This window comes from Lactuca serriola, chromosome 7 (assembly GCF_051521515.1).
Source record: "Lactuca serriola cultivar US96UC23 chromosome 7, Lser_US96UC23_V15, whole genome shotgun sequence".
NCBI lineage: Eukaryota > Viridiplantae > Streptophyta > Magnoliopsida > Asterales > Asteraceae > Lactuca > Lactuca serriola.
Genome location: NC_136414.1, coordinates 80,339,899 through 80,355,452, shown reverse-complemented (window position 1 = coordinate 80,355,452; position 15,554 = coordinate 80,339,899). Strand labels below are relative to the sequence as shown.

General features: G+C 38.8%; 1 pseudogene; it reads right to left on the bottom strand.

The window, feature by feature from the left end:
* Positions 1-1,792: 1,792 nt before the first annotated feature.
* Positions 1,793-2,535, bottom strand: LOC145064161 (pentatricopeptide repeat-containing protein At1g52640, mitochondrial pseudogene; annotated as a pseudogene).
* Between the last annotated feature and the right edge of the window lie 13,019 nt (positions 2,536-15,554).

Sequence of the window (15,554 nt, the reverse complement as noted above, 5' to 3'; positions counted from 1 at the left end):
TTCTTTATTGGTAATAGTTTTGTTGTAATTGCTAGAGCTTGTATTTATACAATTTTATTCTAGTCACTAAATGGTTTTTAGTCTAAAATATTATTATTTGAAAAGAATAAATATAATAATAAAAAACTAGAAAGGTTACCCCTGGTACGCGGGGGCCAGAAGTTTTCAATGTTGTTTCCGAATCGATAAATATGACAGACGTAGAAAGTGCAATGATGAAAAGCCCGGGCTTTGCCCCGGACCGTTTTTTTCATGTTTTTATGAAAAAATGTAAAAGTTTTGACTGCAAGGACCAGAAGTGTCAAAATGGCTAAAGAATTAAAGGGGTAGGAATTAGCAACTTTTTCGGAAAGGAATCAAAGTTGTCAAACCATTAAAGTTTTGTGACCAAACTTTAAATATTAAAAGGTTCATAAAAAGTGTAAAATTATTGATTGCAAGGACCAAAAATGTCAAAATGACCAAAAAAATGAGGAGCAAAGTTGCCAAAAAAAATGACAAGTTTACTATTCCTAAGATTCATTTATATATATATATATATATATATATATATATATATATATATATATATATATATATATATATATATATATATATGGAAAGGATCAAATGAGAACACCTAAAAGGTTGAGAACGCGAGAACAATTCTGGACCAATCAATATATAAGGGCATATTAGTAATTGTTTATTTTAATTAAATTATAAAAATGATAATTTCCTTAAATTTAGGAATTATGACAGTTTCCAAAAAAACAATTAATATTTTATTAATAAAATATTTAAAAAAATATTTTTTCATTTTTTTAGTTTAAAAAATCAAATTTTTTTCTTATACCATAGGAATGCATTCATTAATGAATGAAAAATAATTTTTATAACTTCTAGGTTTTTGTTTTATAACTTTGTTTTATTTAGATTTAAAAAAATACATTTATGTTAAATTCATTATTGATTGAAATGTACATAAAAGTAAACTTTTAAATAATTTTTCATAATTTTTTGTTTGATCGGGTTATGTTAATCATGAATAATTATATATAACAACAAACACTGTAATTAATAACACACAATAGGATAGATAAAAAAACTCAATACAATTATAAATTTATAATCACAAATGAAGAAAGCACAGTACAAAGGTAAAAAAAAGTTAAATACATACGTAATCTTAAATGAATAAAGGACAATGTGAAGTTAAAAAAAATCAGTTGAAATCACTAACGAATGAAGCAGATAAAAAGTATCCAATACATTTATAATCATAAAAACGATGTTGCCTCATGGTCGTTAATCTTCCTGCTAACATCACACCCAAAAACAAAGGCACCTGTGATCATTGTTATTCTTAAATTCATGCCTGCAAAATGATTTCAATGATATTAAAAAATAAAACAATTCACAAACTATAATAATTTATATATACATCTTCGTTTATTCACAAATGCCTGTATATATGATTATAGCTATATTTATGTATGATTATAGCTATATTCATATATGAGTAAAAGGAACATAAGAAGCATGATGAACATGAAGAAAAAGTTAAATATATTAAATGGAAAAACAATTTTATAAGCATTATAAGAAAGTAAAAGAAGAGGAACAAATAATTCTTTTACCTTTGTATGTGTCTTTTGTTTCGCATACTCAAAAATTAAGAATCCTTTTTACTTTGTATATCTTCGACACAAACACCAGGCTATATGATATAATCATTGACGAGTCTTCATCAAGTTATCGTCTTCATTATCACATACCCGTTAAACAGCCTTTCAACACAAACAAGAGGAGGCTAATTAGATCTCATATCTCGGAATAGCTTGTGAGCTTCATCGACGTTTCCTCCTTTACATAAGGACTCCAGAATGCTATTGTAAGCATGTACATCTACAGAGCATCCTCTCACAAGCATTTCATCGAACATCTTCTGTGCTTCACTTGCTTCTCCAATGTAGCCCTAACCTGGAACCAGAATACTGCAGGTTTTTACTGTGGGAATCCCAAACCAATGGAAACTGTTTGTTCCTACCTAAAATATCAATGAGAATATGATAACTATCTTTACCATGTACAAAACCAGGCAAGTTTTTAGCCCAAAGGAAGAACCTGTGAGCAGAAACACCAAGGTTGTTGCAACGTTTGAGTACTTGTTCGACCAAGTCGGTGGTTATCGCATCGGCAAAGGGAGTGAGGGCTGAAACGATGTCGTGATGGGGGCTCCGATAGTCACTGAGGATACGAGATAGGTCGTTGACGAGTTCTGTTGAAGAAGAGGAAATGGTAGGTGAGGCTGAAGTGTAACACCCAAGTTTTGAAGGCCAAGAAAGGAAAGAAAACCTTAATGTTAAGGGACGACTCGGCGAGTCAGAGTGGGATCCGGGTCGAGGAGTTAGTGATCGACTCGGCGAGTCTGGTCTGTGCGAGGAAAACCCTAATTCCGGGAGTTGTATCCTATATAAAGGGTGTTATGTCCCTCCCTCAGCCCCCATACCATTCCAGAGGACCTGTAAACCCTATTTTCGTGTGAGCTTCCATCTTTGAGAGAAATAGCTTTGAGAGGAAGGAACTTTGGAGGTATTAAGCTGCCATTTTCCCTTCTTTGCATCTAGATCTATTTTGTCATGAGATTTGGGGGTTTTATGGTTGTTTGAGACCCAAATCGGGTTAGGGGCTTAGATATGTTGTTGCCACTTCAAATCTATTGTTGGGTTGGTCCATTATGTCATAAAGCATCAGGAGATGAGTAGTTGGTGAAGCTCTTGTGTCCTTAAACCAAACCCTAATGTGTTTTGAGCCTAGATCTCTTTAGTTATACGTAAAGTTTGCAACTTTACGTAGGGATTGAGTTTTGGAAGTATGGATCTATGGATTGGAGTCCCTGCATGACTCAAAAGCCCTCTGCATGTTTGGAGATCTGAATGGACTCGGTGAGTCCTTTGAGTGGACTCGGCGAGTACCATGAAGATGAGGAGGAACTCGACGAGTGGGATGAACAGCTCGTCGAGTCGGATGAAGTTGGGCATGAACTCGGCGAGTTGGATGAACAACTCGGCGAGTTGGATGAAGATTGTCTTGTACTCGGAGAGTCTGTTCTTGGACTCGGCGAGTCAGGTCGCGAAACCCCAAACCCTTTGAGTTGAGACTCGAATCAGTGAGTCGGTTGGAGACTCAGCGAGTTGGACAGGTCAGGACTCGGTAATCGTTGGGCTCGGCGAGTCATGGACTGACTCGACGAGTCATGTCGCGAATGGAAGGACCCTGAGTATATGAACTCGGCGAGTCGGTAAGTGGACTCGGCGAGTAGGGTTGACCTGGAAAGGTTGACTTTGACCAGGACTTTGGCTTAGACCAGAGTTGACTTGGTTGTCTGTCGGGGATCAGTTTGTCTAAGTGTTGCATTGATATTGATAGCTCGGGAAGCAAGTAGAGTAGGAGTTCAGTCAGTGGTCGGGTAGCGGTCAAAGGGATTAGCAGCAGCAGTTCAACAATATCAGGTGAGTTTCCCTTTGTATGAATGGGTCTACGGCCACAATGCCGGCCCATGTAGTTATGAATAGAAGACCCGGGGGTTAGCCCTAGGCACAGTATGCTAGTATGATATTCGGACGAGGTCCAATGATAGAGGGTGGGTGCCCAAGGAATGGTTTATGCGATAGTTTATACTTGTTGTCTATGTGATACTTGTATGTGCCTGGTAGGGAGGTGAGGGTGGGCGAGGTCCCGTATCTCACCAATAGCAGAGTGTGGATGGTGTTCCACATCTCAGTAGCAGCAGTCCAGGGGCGAGGCCCAAGTTAGGAAAGGAGTGCGGGTGGGCTGGGCCCGTATCTCACTATCAGCAGGAGTATGGACGAGGTTCCATGACTCATCAGTAGCAGGACACGGGCGGGGCCCAGAGATAGGCGAGGCCTTAGAGCAAGAGCTGTTAGTATATGTTTAGCTTATGTGATGTTATGTGATATGTTTATGTGCTATTATATGTTAGTGGGCGAGGCCCTGTGACAGGCGAGGCCTAAGTGAAACAGATCTGTATCCAAGCGGGGCTCGAAGCCAGGCGGGGCCGCTGTAGCGGGCGAGGCCCGACGTAGGGGGCGAGGCCCAGGATAGCGGGCGTGGCCCAGTATGTGTAGTATGTGGTTTTGCATGGTATGTGGTAAAGTGGGGAACTCACTAAGCTTCGTGCTTACGGTTTTCAGTTTTGTTTTCAGGTACTTCCGGTAGCGGAGGGAGGAGCTCGGGGTGATCGCATGGCACACACCATAGATTAGTCAGCCTGGGAATGTTTACTCTGATAATAAACATGTGTTTTGAAAACTTATACTCAGATTATGTTTTGGAATGATGTCTTTGCTTAAAGTAATGTTTTATTAAAAAGAAATTTTTGGTCTTGAATTTTGGGACGTTACATGAAGAGAGAAGAAACAGAGATGATGATGGTGAACAAGAGGCGGCTTTGTCAATGAAACCCTAGGTATACAAGAGAGGGAGGATGAGAAAGACGGGAAAATAAAAGGAAATATGTAAGATTGAGAAATTATAGGAATTACTAAAGTTGTAATTACTGTTATGCCCTTTTGACAATTTGAAAGTTACACTTTAATGTTAGTAGATTAAGAATTTACATAAATGGCCCGACTAGTAATAGCCTTAGATCTAGATATTTAAATGGTATAGATTTGTTCTCGCGTTCTCAACCTTTTAGGTGTTCTCATTTGATCCTACTCCTATATATATATATATATATATATATATATATATATATATATATATATATATATTATTCCATTGTTTGCTACAGCTAGGGTGCAAACGAGCCAAGCTACTCGGGATCGGATCGTTAAAAGCTCGACTCGAAATCAATTTTAAACGAGCCCGAGCCGAGCCCGAGTGTCACAACTGTAAATTTTGAGCCATGTAATCTATATATTCAAGTTAATGTGAATCAAAAACTTCAATCAAATACACCATGCAAGTACCACAAATAGTCATCAAACAATTGGAGACCCTAGAAGTTCTTGTTAAGTCTATTTTAGACTAGAACTTCCTTATTGGATCCCAATGGACCAATAAGCTTCCAATTGGACTATCATGGGCTTAGAACCCTAATTGGGCTCTAATTGGACCCACACTTATTTATTTTAACATTTTAGGTCATGTTGGGCCTATAATGAAATGAATTGAAAACTTTGAGCCATGAATAACCTAAACTAGTCCAATAAAAATATAAAAATCATACTACATTCTTTTAAGCATAAAACACACTCTAACTAACTCAAACATTGGGCTTAAGGGCCAAAAGGCCCAAAAATCTTTTTTTCCTTCACATTCTCGGCCCAAAGGCCCAAACCCAAGAAGATAAGGGAGAGTTGACTTAATGCATGCCACCTCATTATTATCCAAAGGATATCCATGCAATATTTCCCATTCCTCCATGCACATCACTTCAAAATCACTTCTCCCTTCTCTCCTCTCTCACTCTCGGCCATACACACATACACCCACCAAAAATCTCTCAAACACTCTCTAGATCACTCAAGAACATCTCTCCCCCTCCATCCAAAATCTCGAAAATTAGGAAGCATTCAAGAAGGTTCTTCCACAAAAATCAACATCTAAGGTAAAGTTTTGCTTGGATCTATGATTTGTATTCCTTATTTATCAAACATCTCTTCCTAATCCATGCAAAAATCATGATCTTGCACTCTAGAAACCCCCATAATCTCGAAAAGTTCATCAAGGAGTGCAAAGGCCAAAAATCACTTCATTTCTTCCAATCTTTCTTCAAAAACCGAATCAACACCCCAAGGTGAGCTTCATACCCCCTATTTTCTGTTTTTATGAGTTTTGTGGGGGGGGGGGAATACAAGTGAAAGTGTAGATCTATATGTGTTTTGTATGCCTTGTATGATTTCCATGCTTATATGTATGCTTTTATGTGTTTTTATGTTGGATCTAGCCTTAAAACCCATCAAAACCGAGATATATCTTGTGTTAAATGATTTTAGCTTCAAATATATTTCTAAACACAAAGTGCTTCAAGAAAAATGGCTAAGTGGTTTAGTAATAATTTTCTTTGGGTTAAAAACACAAATTTTGGGCCTAAAATGTGAAAAATGCAAAAATAAGGGCCCAAATTGACATTTCACAGATTCTGATGGATGAAGTGTGCCAAAACAGTTTCCATAAATAAATTTCTGGAAATATACTCATTTAGGGGATTAAAAACATAAATTCCAAGCTTAATGGGCTAAAAATGAAAATTTCGGCCCAATAAGGCCCATTATGCGAATTTTTCTGTTTTGGAGGGCCAAAACTGTAACTTTCTGTAAAACAGTGGACTATAAGTGTTCCAAATCCTTTTCAAAGGTTTAAAATGCTTTTTAAATTTAAAAAGGACCAAAGTTGCAAAGATTTTCCAATTTGGGCCAAAATTGTCAAAGTTGCGAAAAGAAGGGATTAAAACCGAGAAAACTGCATTTTCAAGGACTTAAACTGTTTTTATGAAAAATATGTTGAAAAATATTAATTTCAATAATTTTTGGTGTTAAAATGTCAAGAAAAATAGTTTAAGGGCCAAACCGGGAAGTATTTAATAAAAAGGGTTGAAAATGTAAATTTTACAAATAATGAGGGGCTGAAAACAGGAATATTTCAAGGCTAGTTCAATATACACAATTTGATTAAATAATGGCACCGCGACTATCGACGAAATACAATACATTACAATACCAAAAATCGTTGTTAAACGAATTGGCTCGGTCTCGAGCCAATAGAATTCTACAACTACTAACACTACGACACTACGATTCATACAAGTAACGTTTGGTAATACATATACATGCGAGTGTGCACAGACGTCTACGCACCATCTTTGGGCCCCACAAGTGTAAAATCTTGTTCGTTGAGCCTAGCTAGCCCAATGACCTGATCTTAAGGCCCGAAGACATTTTTTTTACGGAGTGTTGGGTTTTACCGATCCGACACAACGTAAATGGACTTTCAATGGCTTGTATACTACTGGTCCCCAAGGGTCCTTTGGTATTGCTAGTAAAGTCTACATTTCATGCGAGGCGGGTCGGGGACCCCTCGTACATTTTATCCCCAACCGGCTAATGGAGTTACCGGGGTCTTCGTGACCTCTTTCTCTTCGGATGTGGGACTACACCTAGTCAGGGCGATTGGATAACGCGATTAGTACTGACGACGCCTTCGGAGTCGTTAGTATAACTATAAACCGGGCGTTTGTGTAACGCGGGTTTGTAGTAAATAATCCTGCTCGAGAACTTTCCAACGCCGCCTGGGACTGACACTATACGCTATGCAATGGTTTCAATGTAACATCACGTAATTCAAGGAACTAGGAGAACATCGGGTTTTCCTAGGGTTTTTCAATACTTACAAATTTGAAATGCATACATTTTCAATGAACATTTTTTTTACAAGTATAGAAACAAACAAGCATACCTATGGATCTTCACAAATGTCTTCAAAAGCTTATCTTTTCAGAAAATATCGGATTTTCTGGTGGTTTTTCAAACAATACAAACATTCGATTTCAAACACTACTTATGAACTCACCAACATTTCATATGTTGACGTTTTTCAAAATACTTGTATTCTCAGGGAACCAGTGAATCAAGGGAAATCATATTCAGTGACGGTTGCAGTTTATTTTTGTATGGATTGAACAAATTAATTTTTGGGAAATGTAATGTTTAAACAATGTATGATATGTAAACACTACTGGTTGTACTGTATTGATGAATGGTGACGAATGTTGTTATGTTTCATATATATTCAATGTTATGGTATTCAATTGAGTCACGACAGCCCCCGGACGTTTCCGCCGTCTGGTTCGGGGGTATGACAGGTTGGTATCAGAGCTTTGTTTATAGTGAACTAGCATGTCGAGCCATACATTGATATGCAACTATAAACCAAAAAGAGGGACTAACATAACTCTGAACAGAACAAGTAAATAAAACACACTTGCTTGCATTAGGAATAAGGATCCAACGCTGAATCAAACACAATAACACTGGTATCTCGGTTAATTCGGGACTGTTCTTAGTGATACCAAGGAGTGAATGTAGCCTGATCAACTACATTCTCTCCAAGGTAAAATTAACACACGTCTTGATGAGATCGGGATAGCCAGGGAACCTAACACTATACCTTTTATCACCCAAAAAGAGAATGTTTGCTTAGTATGTATGATAGACATAGCATCCTAGGATAATGTAGCATATTTACGTACTCGCGCAGACAGCATGGCTGGCTTTCATCACCCAGGAGTACCCCCAGAGAGACAGGTTGAGTTCCGAATCGACCTCGTCCCAGGAGCAACTCCTCTCGCTAAATCACCATATCGATTGGCACCTGCTGAAATGCAGGAATTGTCCAGCCAACTCAGTGAGCTTCTGGACAAGGGATTTATCCGACCTAGCTACTCGCCATGGGGAGCTCCGGTGCTCTTTGTCAAGAAGAAGGACGGATCTTTCAGAATGTGCATCGATTACAGAGAGTTGAATAAACTCACTGTTAAAAACCGCTACCCACTCCCACGAATCGATGATCTATTCGACCAGCTCCAAGGAGCTAGCTATTTTTCTAAAATAGATCTACGGTCCGGATACCATCAACTCAAGGTCCGAGAAGAAGATATTCCTAAAACCGCTTTCCGAACCCGCTATGGACATTATGAATTCGTCGTAATGCCCTTCGGTATAACAAATGCACCCGCCGCATTTATGGACCTAATGAACCGAATCTGTCGACCGTTCTTGGACAACTTCGTCATTGTGTTTATCGATGACATCCTCGTCTATTCTCGAAGCAAAGAGGAGCATGGCCAACATCTCCGACAAGTCCTAGAAACGCTGCGATCGGAAAGACTTTACGCCAAACTCTCTAAGTGTGAGTTTTGGCTACGGAGCGTGAATTTTCTAGGTCACGTAGTTAGCCAAGATGGAATTCATGTGGATCCCTCTAAGGTCAAAGCTGTGGAAGGATGGGCAACTCCGACTACGCCCACAGAAATTCGTCAGTTCTTAGGCCTAGCAGGCTACTATAGGAGATTCATCCAAAACTTCTCTAAAATCGCCAAGCCACTTACCTTGCTTACGCAAAAGAGTGTGCCATTCAAGTGGACAGACCGACAAGAGTTTGCGTTTCGAGCCTTGAAGCAAGCTCTTTGTAGCGCTCCTGTACTATCTCTACCCGAAGGAACGGAAGATTTTGTAGTTTACTGTGACGCGTCAAATCAAGGCTTAGGTTGCGTTCTCATGCAACGTGGAAGAGTGATAGCATATGCGTCCCGTCAACTAAAGACGCACGAAGTAAATTACACAACCCATGACCTAGAACTGGGAGCTGTGGTCTTCGCCCTAAAAATTTGGAGGCACTACCTGTACGGTACAAAGTGCACCATCTTCACAGACCACAAAAGCCTCCAGCACATCTTGAATCAGAAGGAGCTGAACATGAGACAACGAAGATGGGTGGAGTTGTTAAACGACTACGAATGCGAGATCAAGTACCATCAAGGCAAGGCCAACGTGGTAGCTGACGCATTAAGTCGGAAGGAGTATACAAACCGCCGTACGAAAACGCACTCGATAACCATTCAGTCTCATCTGACCGCTCAAATTGCATCAGTCCAGGCAGAGGCTATGAAAGCGGAAAATAGAACTAGCGAGGCATTACGCGGAATGGAGAAGAACCTGGAAGTCAAAGAGAATGGGGTATACTACTTCATGAACCGTATTTGGGTTCCAAAAATCGGAGGATTCAGGGAGATCGTTATGAAGGAAGCCCACAAGACACGATACTCCATTCATCCTGGTTCGGACAAGATGTATTTGGACATTAAGCAGCACTATTGGTGGCCTAACATGAAGGCGGAAATCGCAACTTATGTTAGTAAGTGCCTTACGTGTGCCAAAGTAAAAGTGGAATACCAGAAACCTTCCGGATTGTTACAGCAACCGGAAATCCCTGAGTGGAAATGGGAGGGGATTTCTATGGACTTCGTGACCAAGCTGCCCAAGATGTCGGACGGTCTGGACACCATATGGGTAATAATCGACCGACTGACGAAATCTGCCCATTTCCTGCCGATCAAAGAGTCCTACAAGATGGAGAGGCTGACGCGTTTGTACCTACGAGAGATTGTAAGACTGCATGGAGTGCCAAAATCTATCAGCTCGGATAGGGACAGTAGGTTCACGTCACGCTTTTGGCAGTCGCTCCACAAGGCCATGGGAACTCATCTTGATATGAGCACCGCGTATCACCCACAAACGGACGGTCAAAGCGAACGAACCATTCAGACGCTTGAAGACATGCTTCGTGCATGTGTGATAGACTTCGGAAAGTCTTGGGATACCCACCTACCGTTGATCGAGTTTTCATATAACAATAGTTATCATTCGAGCATTAAGGTGGCCCCTTTCGAAGCACTGTACGGGCGTAAATGTAGATCACCGTTATGTTGGGCTGAAGTAGGTGACACCCAGCTAGCAAGAACACATACGTCAAACAGGGCATTAACGGGACCGGAAATCATTCGCGAGACCACAGAAAAGATTGTCCAGATCAAAGCTCGATTACAGGCATCGCGTGACCGGCAAAAGAGCTATGCTGATAAACGGCGAAAGCCCTTAGAATTCCAAGTCGGTGATCGAGTATTGTTAAAGGTCTCACCCTGGAAAGGGGTTATACGTTTCGGAAAACGGGGAAAGCTGAACCCGCGATACATTGGACCTTTCGAAATCGTCGCCCGAATAGGTCCAGTAGCATACAGACTACAACTACCCGCAGAGCTAAACGGTGTACACCCCGTGTTTCATGTTTCTAATCTGAAAAAGTGCCTATCAGATGAAACCCTTGTCATTCCTCTTGACGAAATCGAAATTAATGAGAATCTCCTGTTCGTCGAAGAACCAATCGAAATCATGGACAGGGAGGTGAAGCGTACTAAGCAGAGTCGCATCCCGATCGTGAAGGTACGGTGGAACGCAAAGCGTGGGCCAGAATTCACGTGGGAACGCGAAGATCAAATGAAGCAAAAGTACCCTCACCTATTCTAACATTCTCAAATCTAGCTTTCAAACAGAATTTCGGGACGAAATTCCCTCTAACGGGGGGATGATGTCACAACTGTAAATTTTGAGCCATGTAATCTATATATTCAAGTTAATGTGAATCAAAAACTTCAATCAAATACACCATGCAAGTACCACAAATAGTCATCAAACAATTGGAGACCCTAGAAGTTCTTGTTAAGTCTATTTTAGACTAGAACTTCCTTATTGGATCCCAATGGACCAATAAGCTTCCAATTGGACTATCATGGGCTTAGAACCCTAATTGGGCTCTAATTGGACCCACACTTATTTATTTTAACATTTTAGGTCATGTTGGGCCTATAATGAAATGAATTGAAAACTTTGAGCCATGAATAACCTAAACTAGTCCAATAAAAATATAAAAATCATACTACATTCTTTTAAGCATAAAACACACTCTAACTAACTCAAACATTGGGCTTAAGGGCCAAAAGGCCCAAAAATCTTTTTTTCCTTCACATTCTCGGCCCAAAGGCCCAAACCCAAGAAGATAAGGGAGAGTTGACTTAATGCATGCCACCTCATTATTATCCAAAGGATATCCATGCAATATTTCCCATTCCTCCATGCACATCACTTCAAAATCACTTCTCCCTTCTCTCCTCTCTCACTCTCGGCCATACACACATACACCCACCAAAAATCTCTCAAACACTCTCTAGATCACTCAAGAACATCTCTCCCCCTCCATCCAAAATCTCGAAAATTAGGAAGCATTCAAGAAGGTTCTTCCACAAAAATCAACATCTAAGGTAAAGTTTTGCTTGGATCTATGATTTGTATTCCTTATTTATCAAACATCTCTTCCTAATCCATGCAAAAATCATGATCTTGCACTCTAGAAACCACAAAGGCCAAAAATCACTTCATTTCTTCCAATCTTTCTTCAAAAACCGAATCAACACCCCAAGGTGAGCTTCATACCCCCTATTTTCTGTTTTTATGAGTTTTGTGGGGGGGGGGGGGGAATACAAGTGAAAGTGTAGATCTATATGTGTTTTGTATGCCTTGTATGATTTCCATGCTTATATGTATGCTTTTATGTGTTTTTATGTTGGATCTAGCCTTAAAACCCATCAAAACCGAGATATATCTTGTGTTAAATGATTTTAGCTTCAAATATATTTCTAAACACAAAGTGCTTCAAGAAAAATGGCTAAGTGGTTTAGTAATAATTTTCTTTGGGTTAAAAACACAAATTTTGGGCCTAAAATGTGAAAAATGCAAAAATAAGGGCCCAAATTGACATTTCACAGATTCTGATGGATGAAGTGTGCCAAAACAGTTTCCATAAATAAATTTCTGGAAATATACTCATTTAGGGGATTAAAAACATAAATTCCAAGCTTAATGGGCTAAAAATGAAAATTTCGGCCCAATAAGGCCCATTATGCGAATTTTTCTGTTTTGGAGGGCCAAAACTGTAACTTTCTGTAAAACAGTGGACTATAAGTGTTCCAAATCCTTTTCAAAGGTTTAAAATGCTTTTTAAATTTAAAAAGGACCAAAGTTGCAAAGATTTTCCAATTTGGGCCAAAATTGTCAAAGTTGCGAAAAGAAGGGATTAAAACCGAGAAAACTGCATTTTCAAGGACTTAAACTGTTTTTATGAAAAATATGTTGAAAAATATTAATTTCAATAATTTTTGGTGTTAAAATGTCAAGAAAAATAGTTTAAGGGCCAAACCGGGAAGTATTTAATAAAAAGGGTTGAAAATGTAAATTTTACAAATAATGAGGGGCTGAAAACAGGAATATTTCAAGGCTAGTTCAATATACACAATTTGATTAAATAATGGCACCGCGACTATCGACGAAATACAATACATTACAATACCAAAAATCGTTGTTAAACGAATTGGCTCGGTCTCGAGCCAATAGAATTCTACAACTACTAACACTACGACACTACGATTCATACAAGTAACGTTTGGTAATACATATACATGCGAGTGTGCACAGACGTCTACGCACCATCTTTGGGCCCCACAAGTGTAAAATCTTGTTCGTTGAGCCTAGCTAGCCCAATGACCTGATCTTAAGGCCCGAAGACATTTTTTTTACGGAGTGTTGGGTTTTACCGATCCGACACAACGTAAATGGACTTTCAATGGCTTGTATACTACTGGTCCCCAAGGGTCCTTTGGTATTGCTAGTAAAGTCTACATTTCATGCGAGGCGGGTCGGGGACCCCTCGTACATTTTATCCCCAACCGGCTAATGGAGTTACCGGGGTCTTCGTGACCTCTTTCTCTTCGGATGTGGGACTACACCTAGTCAGGGCGATTGGATAACGCGATTAGTACTGACGACGCCTTCGGAGTCGTTAGTATAACTATAAACCGGGCGTTTGTGTAACGCGGGTTTGTAGTAAATAATCCTGCTCGAGAACTTTCCAACGCCGCCTGGGACTGACACTATACGCTATGCAATGGTTTCAATGTAACATCACGTAATTCAAGGAACTAGGAGAACATCGGGTTTTCCTAGGGTTTTTCAATACTTACAAATTTGAAATGCATACATTTTCAATGAACATTTTTTTTACAAGTATAGAAACAAACAAGCATACCTATGGATCTTCACAAATGTCTTCAAAAGCTTATCTTTTCAGAAAATATCGGATTTTCTGGTGGTTTTTCAAACAATACAAACATTCGATTTCAAACACTACTTATGAACTCACCAACATTTCATATGTTGACGTTTTTCAAAATACTTGTATTCTCAGGGAACCAGTGAATCAAGGGAAATCATATTCAGTGACGGTTGCAGTTTATTTTTGTATGGATTGAACAAATTAATTTTTGGGAAATGTAATGTTTAAACAATGTATGATATGTAAACACTACTGGTTGTACTGTATTGATGAATGGTGACGAATGTTGTTATGTTTCATATATATTCAATGTTATGGTATTCAATTGAGTCACGACAGCCCCCGGACGTTTCCGCCGTCTGGTTCGGGGGTGTGACACCGAGCTTAATATTAAGCTCGTTTATTAAACGAGCTCGAGCTCGAGCCTATGTCATTAAGCTCGATTAGGCTCACGAGCCTAAACGAGCCTTTACATAATATAATTTATTATTATTTATATATATTAAAATAAAAATATATTATAGGAATTACAGATTTAGGGTATTAGTAAACGAGCTTCTTAACGAGCTCGAGCCGAGCTTAAGCTTATTTAGGCACGTCAGATAAAAAACGAGTTGAGCCCGAGCCCGAGCCGAGCTTGGATAATTCTTTACGAGCTCGAGCCGAGCTCAGTATAAAAAGCTCGAATCGAGCCGAGCTCGAGCTCGAGCCTCATATAACTTAAATGAGCCCGAGCGGAGCCTGGCCAGGCTCGGGCTCGGCTCGGCTCGTTTGCACCCCTAGCTACAGCCTTCATGTATTAAGTTTAAAGCAGTAGTTTTGTGCTATTTGTTTATCTCTCCCATCAAAAATATACATTTTATTCACCACAAACTATAACATAAAGATAAAATGGTCATTTTGTAGTTACTATAACCAATTAGAGCATCTATAATGCATAGTTCAATAAGAGAGTTGAATGAAATAGTATGCCTAATTGACATTTAATGGATTAAACTTTATCATTATGGGATGCAATGCTGATATTCAATGAATATGAAGTTCATTGAACTTTTCAATGGAAAAAAAAAGAAACTTTTTAACTATTAAATATATATGCATTGTAGAAAATTAATATAGAGTTGTATAATAAATAAAATGACGATATATCAATCCATTAAACTCTAATAAGTTTAATGTATTATGAATGCCCTTTTTTATATATATATATATATATATATATATATATATATATATATATATATATATATATATATATATAATCAAACAAAATAGTTTCAATAGAAATAAATGTAGTCACAACTTTAGACACAATCAATAGTGAGTCTAACTTTTTTTTAAAACTGCAAACGAATTAAATAGTCCACTTGCAATATTTGAGCGATATTTCAGGGAACACCACATATTCGAACTTTGAACTTCTTTAGGGGACAAACCCGACCGGATAAAAATTTCCAACAAAAAAATTCCCTTGGCACCAAAAAAAATTCAATTGTGAACATGAGGAACTGTTAAACTACAAGCTTATCAAAAAGAGTAAGTGGATTTTGCTTCTGCGAGCCCAAAAACAGATCAACTCTCTCTACGGTCTACAGCTGTTGAAAACCCACCACTAATCATACATCCTTAAAAATGGAGGGGCAAAACTCAAGAATCTGCGTGGATTTGAGTTCATCATCGAGCACATCCATTAGCCCAAGTTCGAGCATGATTTCTCCAAAATCGAATGATCCACTTGAAAATCTGTTAAACCTTAATGATTTTGAAATACAAATCATTTTAGATTATATCAGTCACGAAACTCATACCATCGAAACACATCCAAA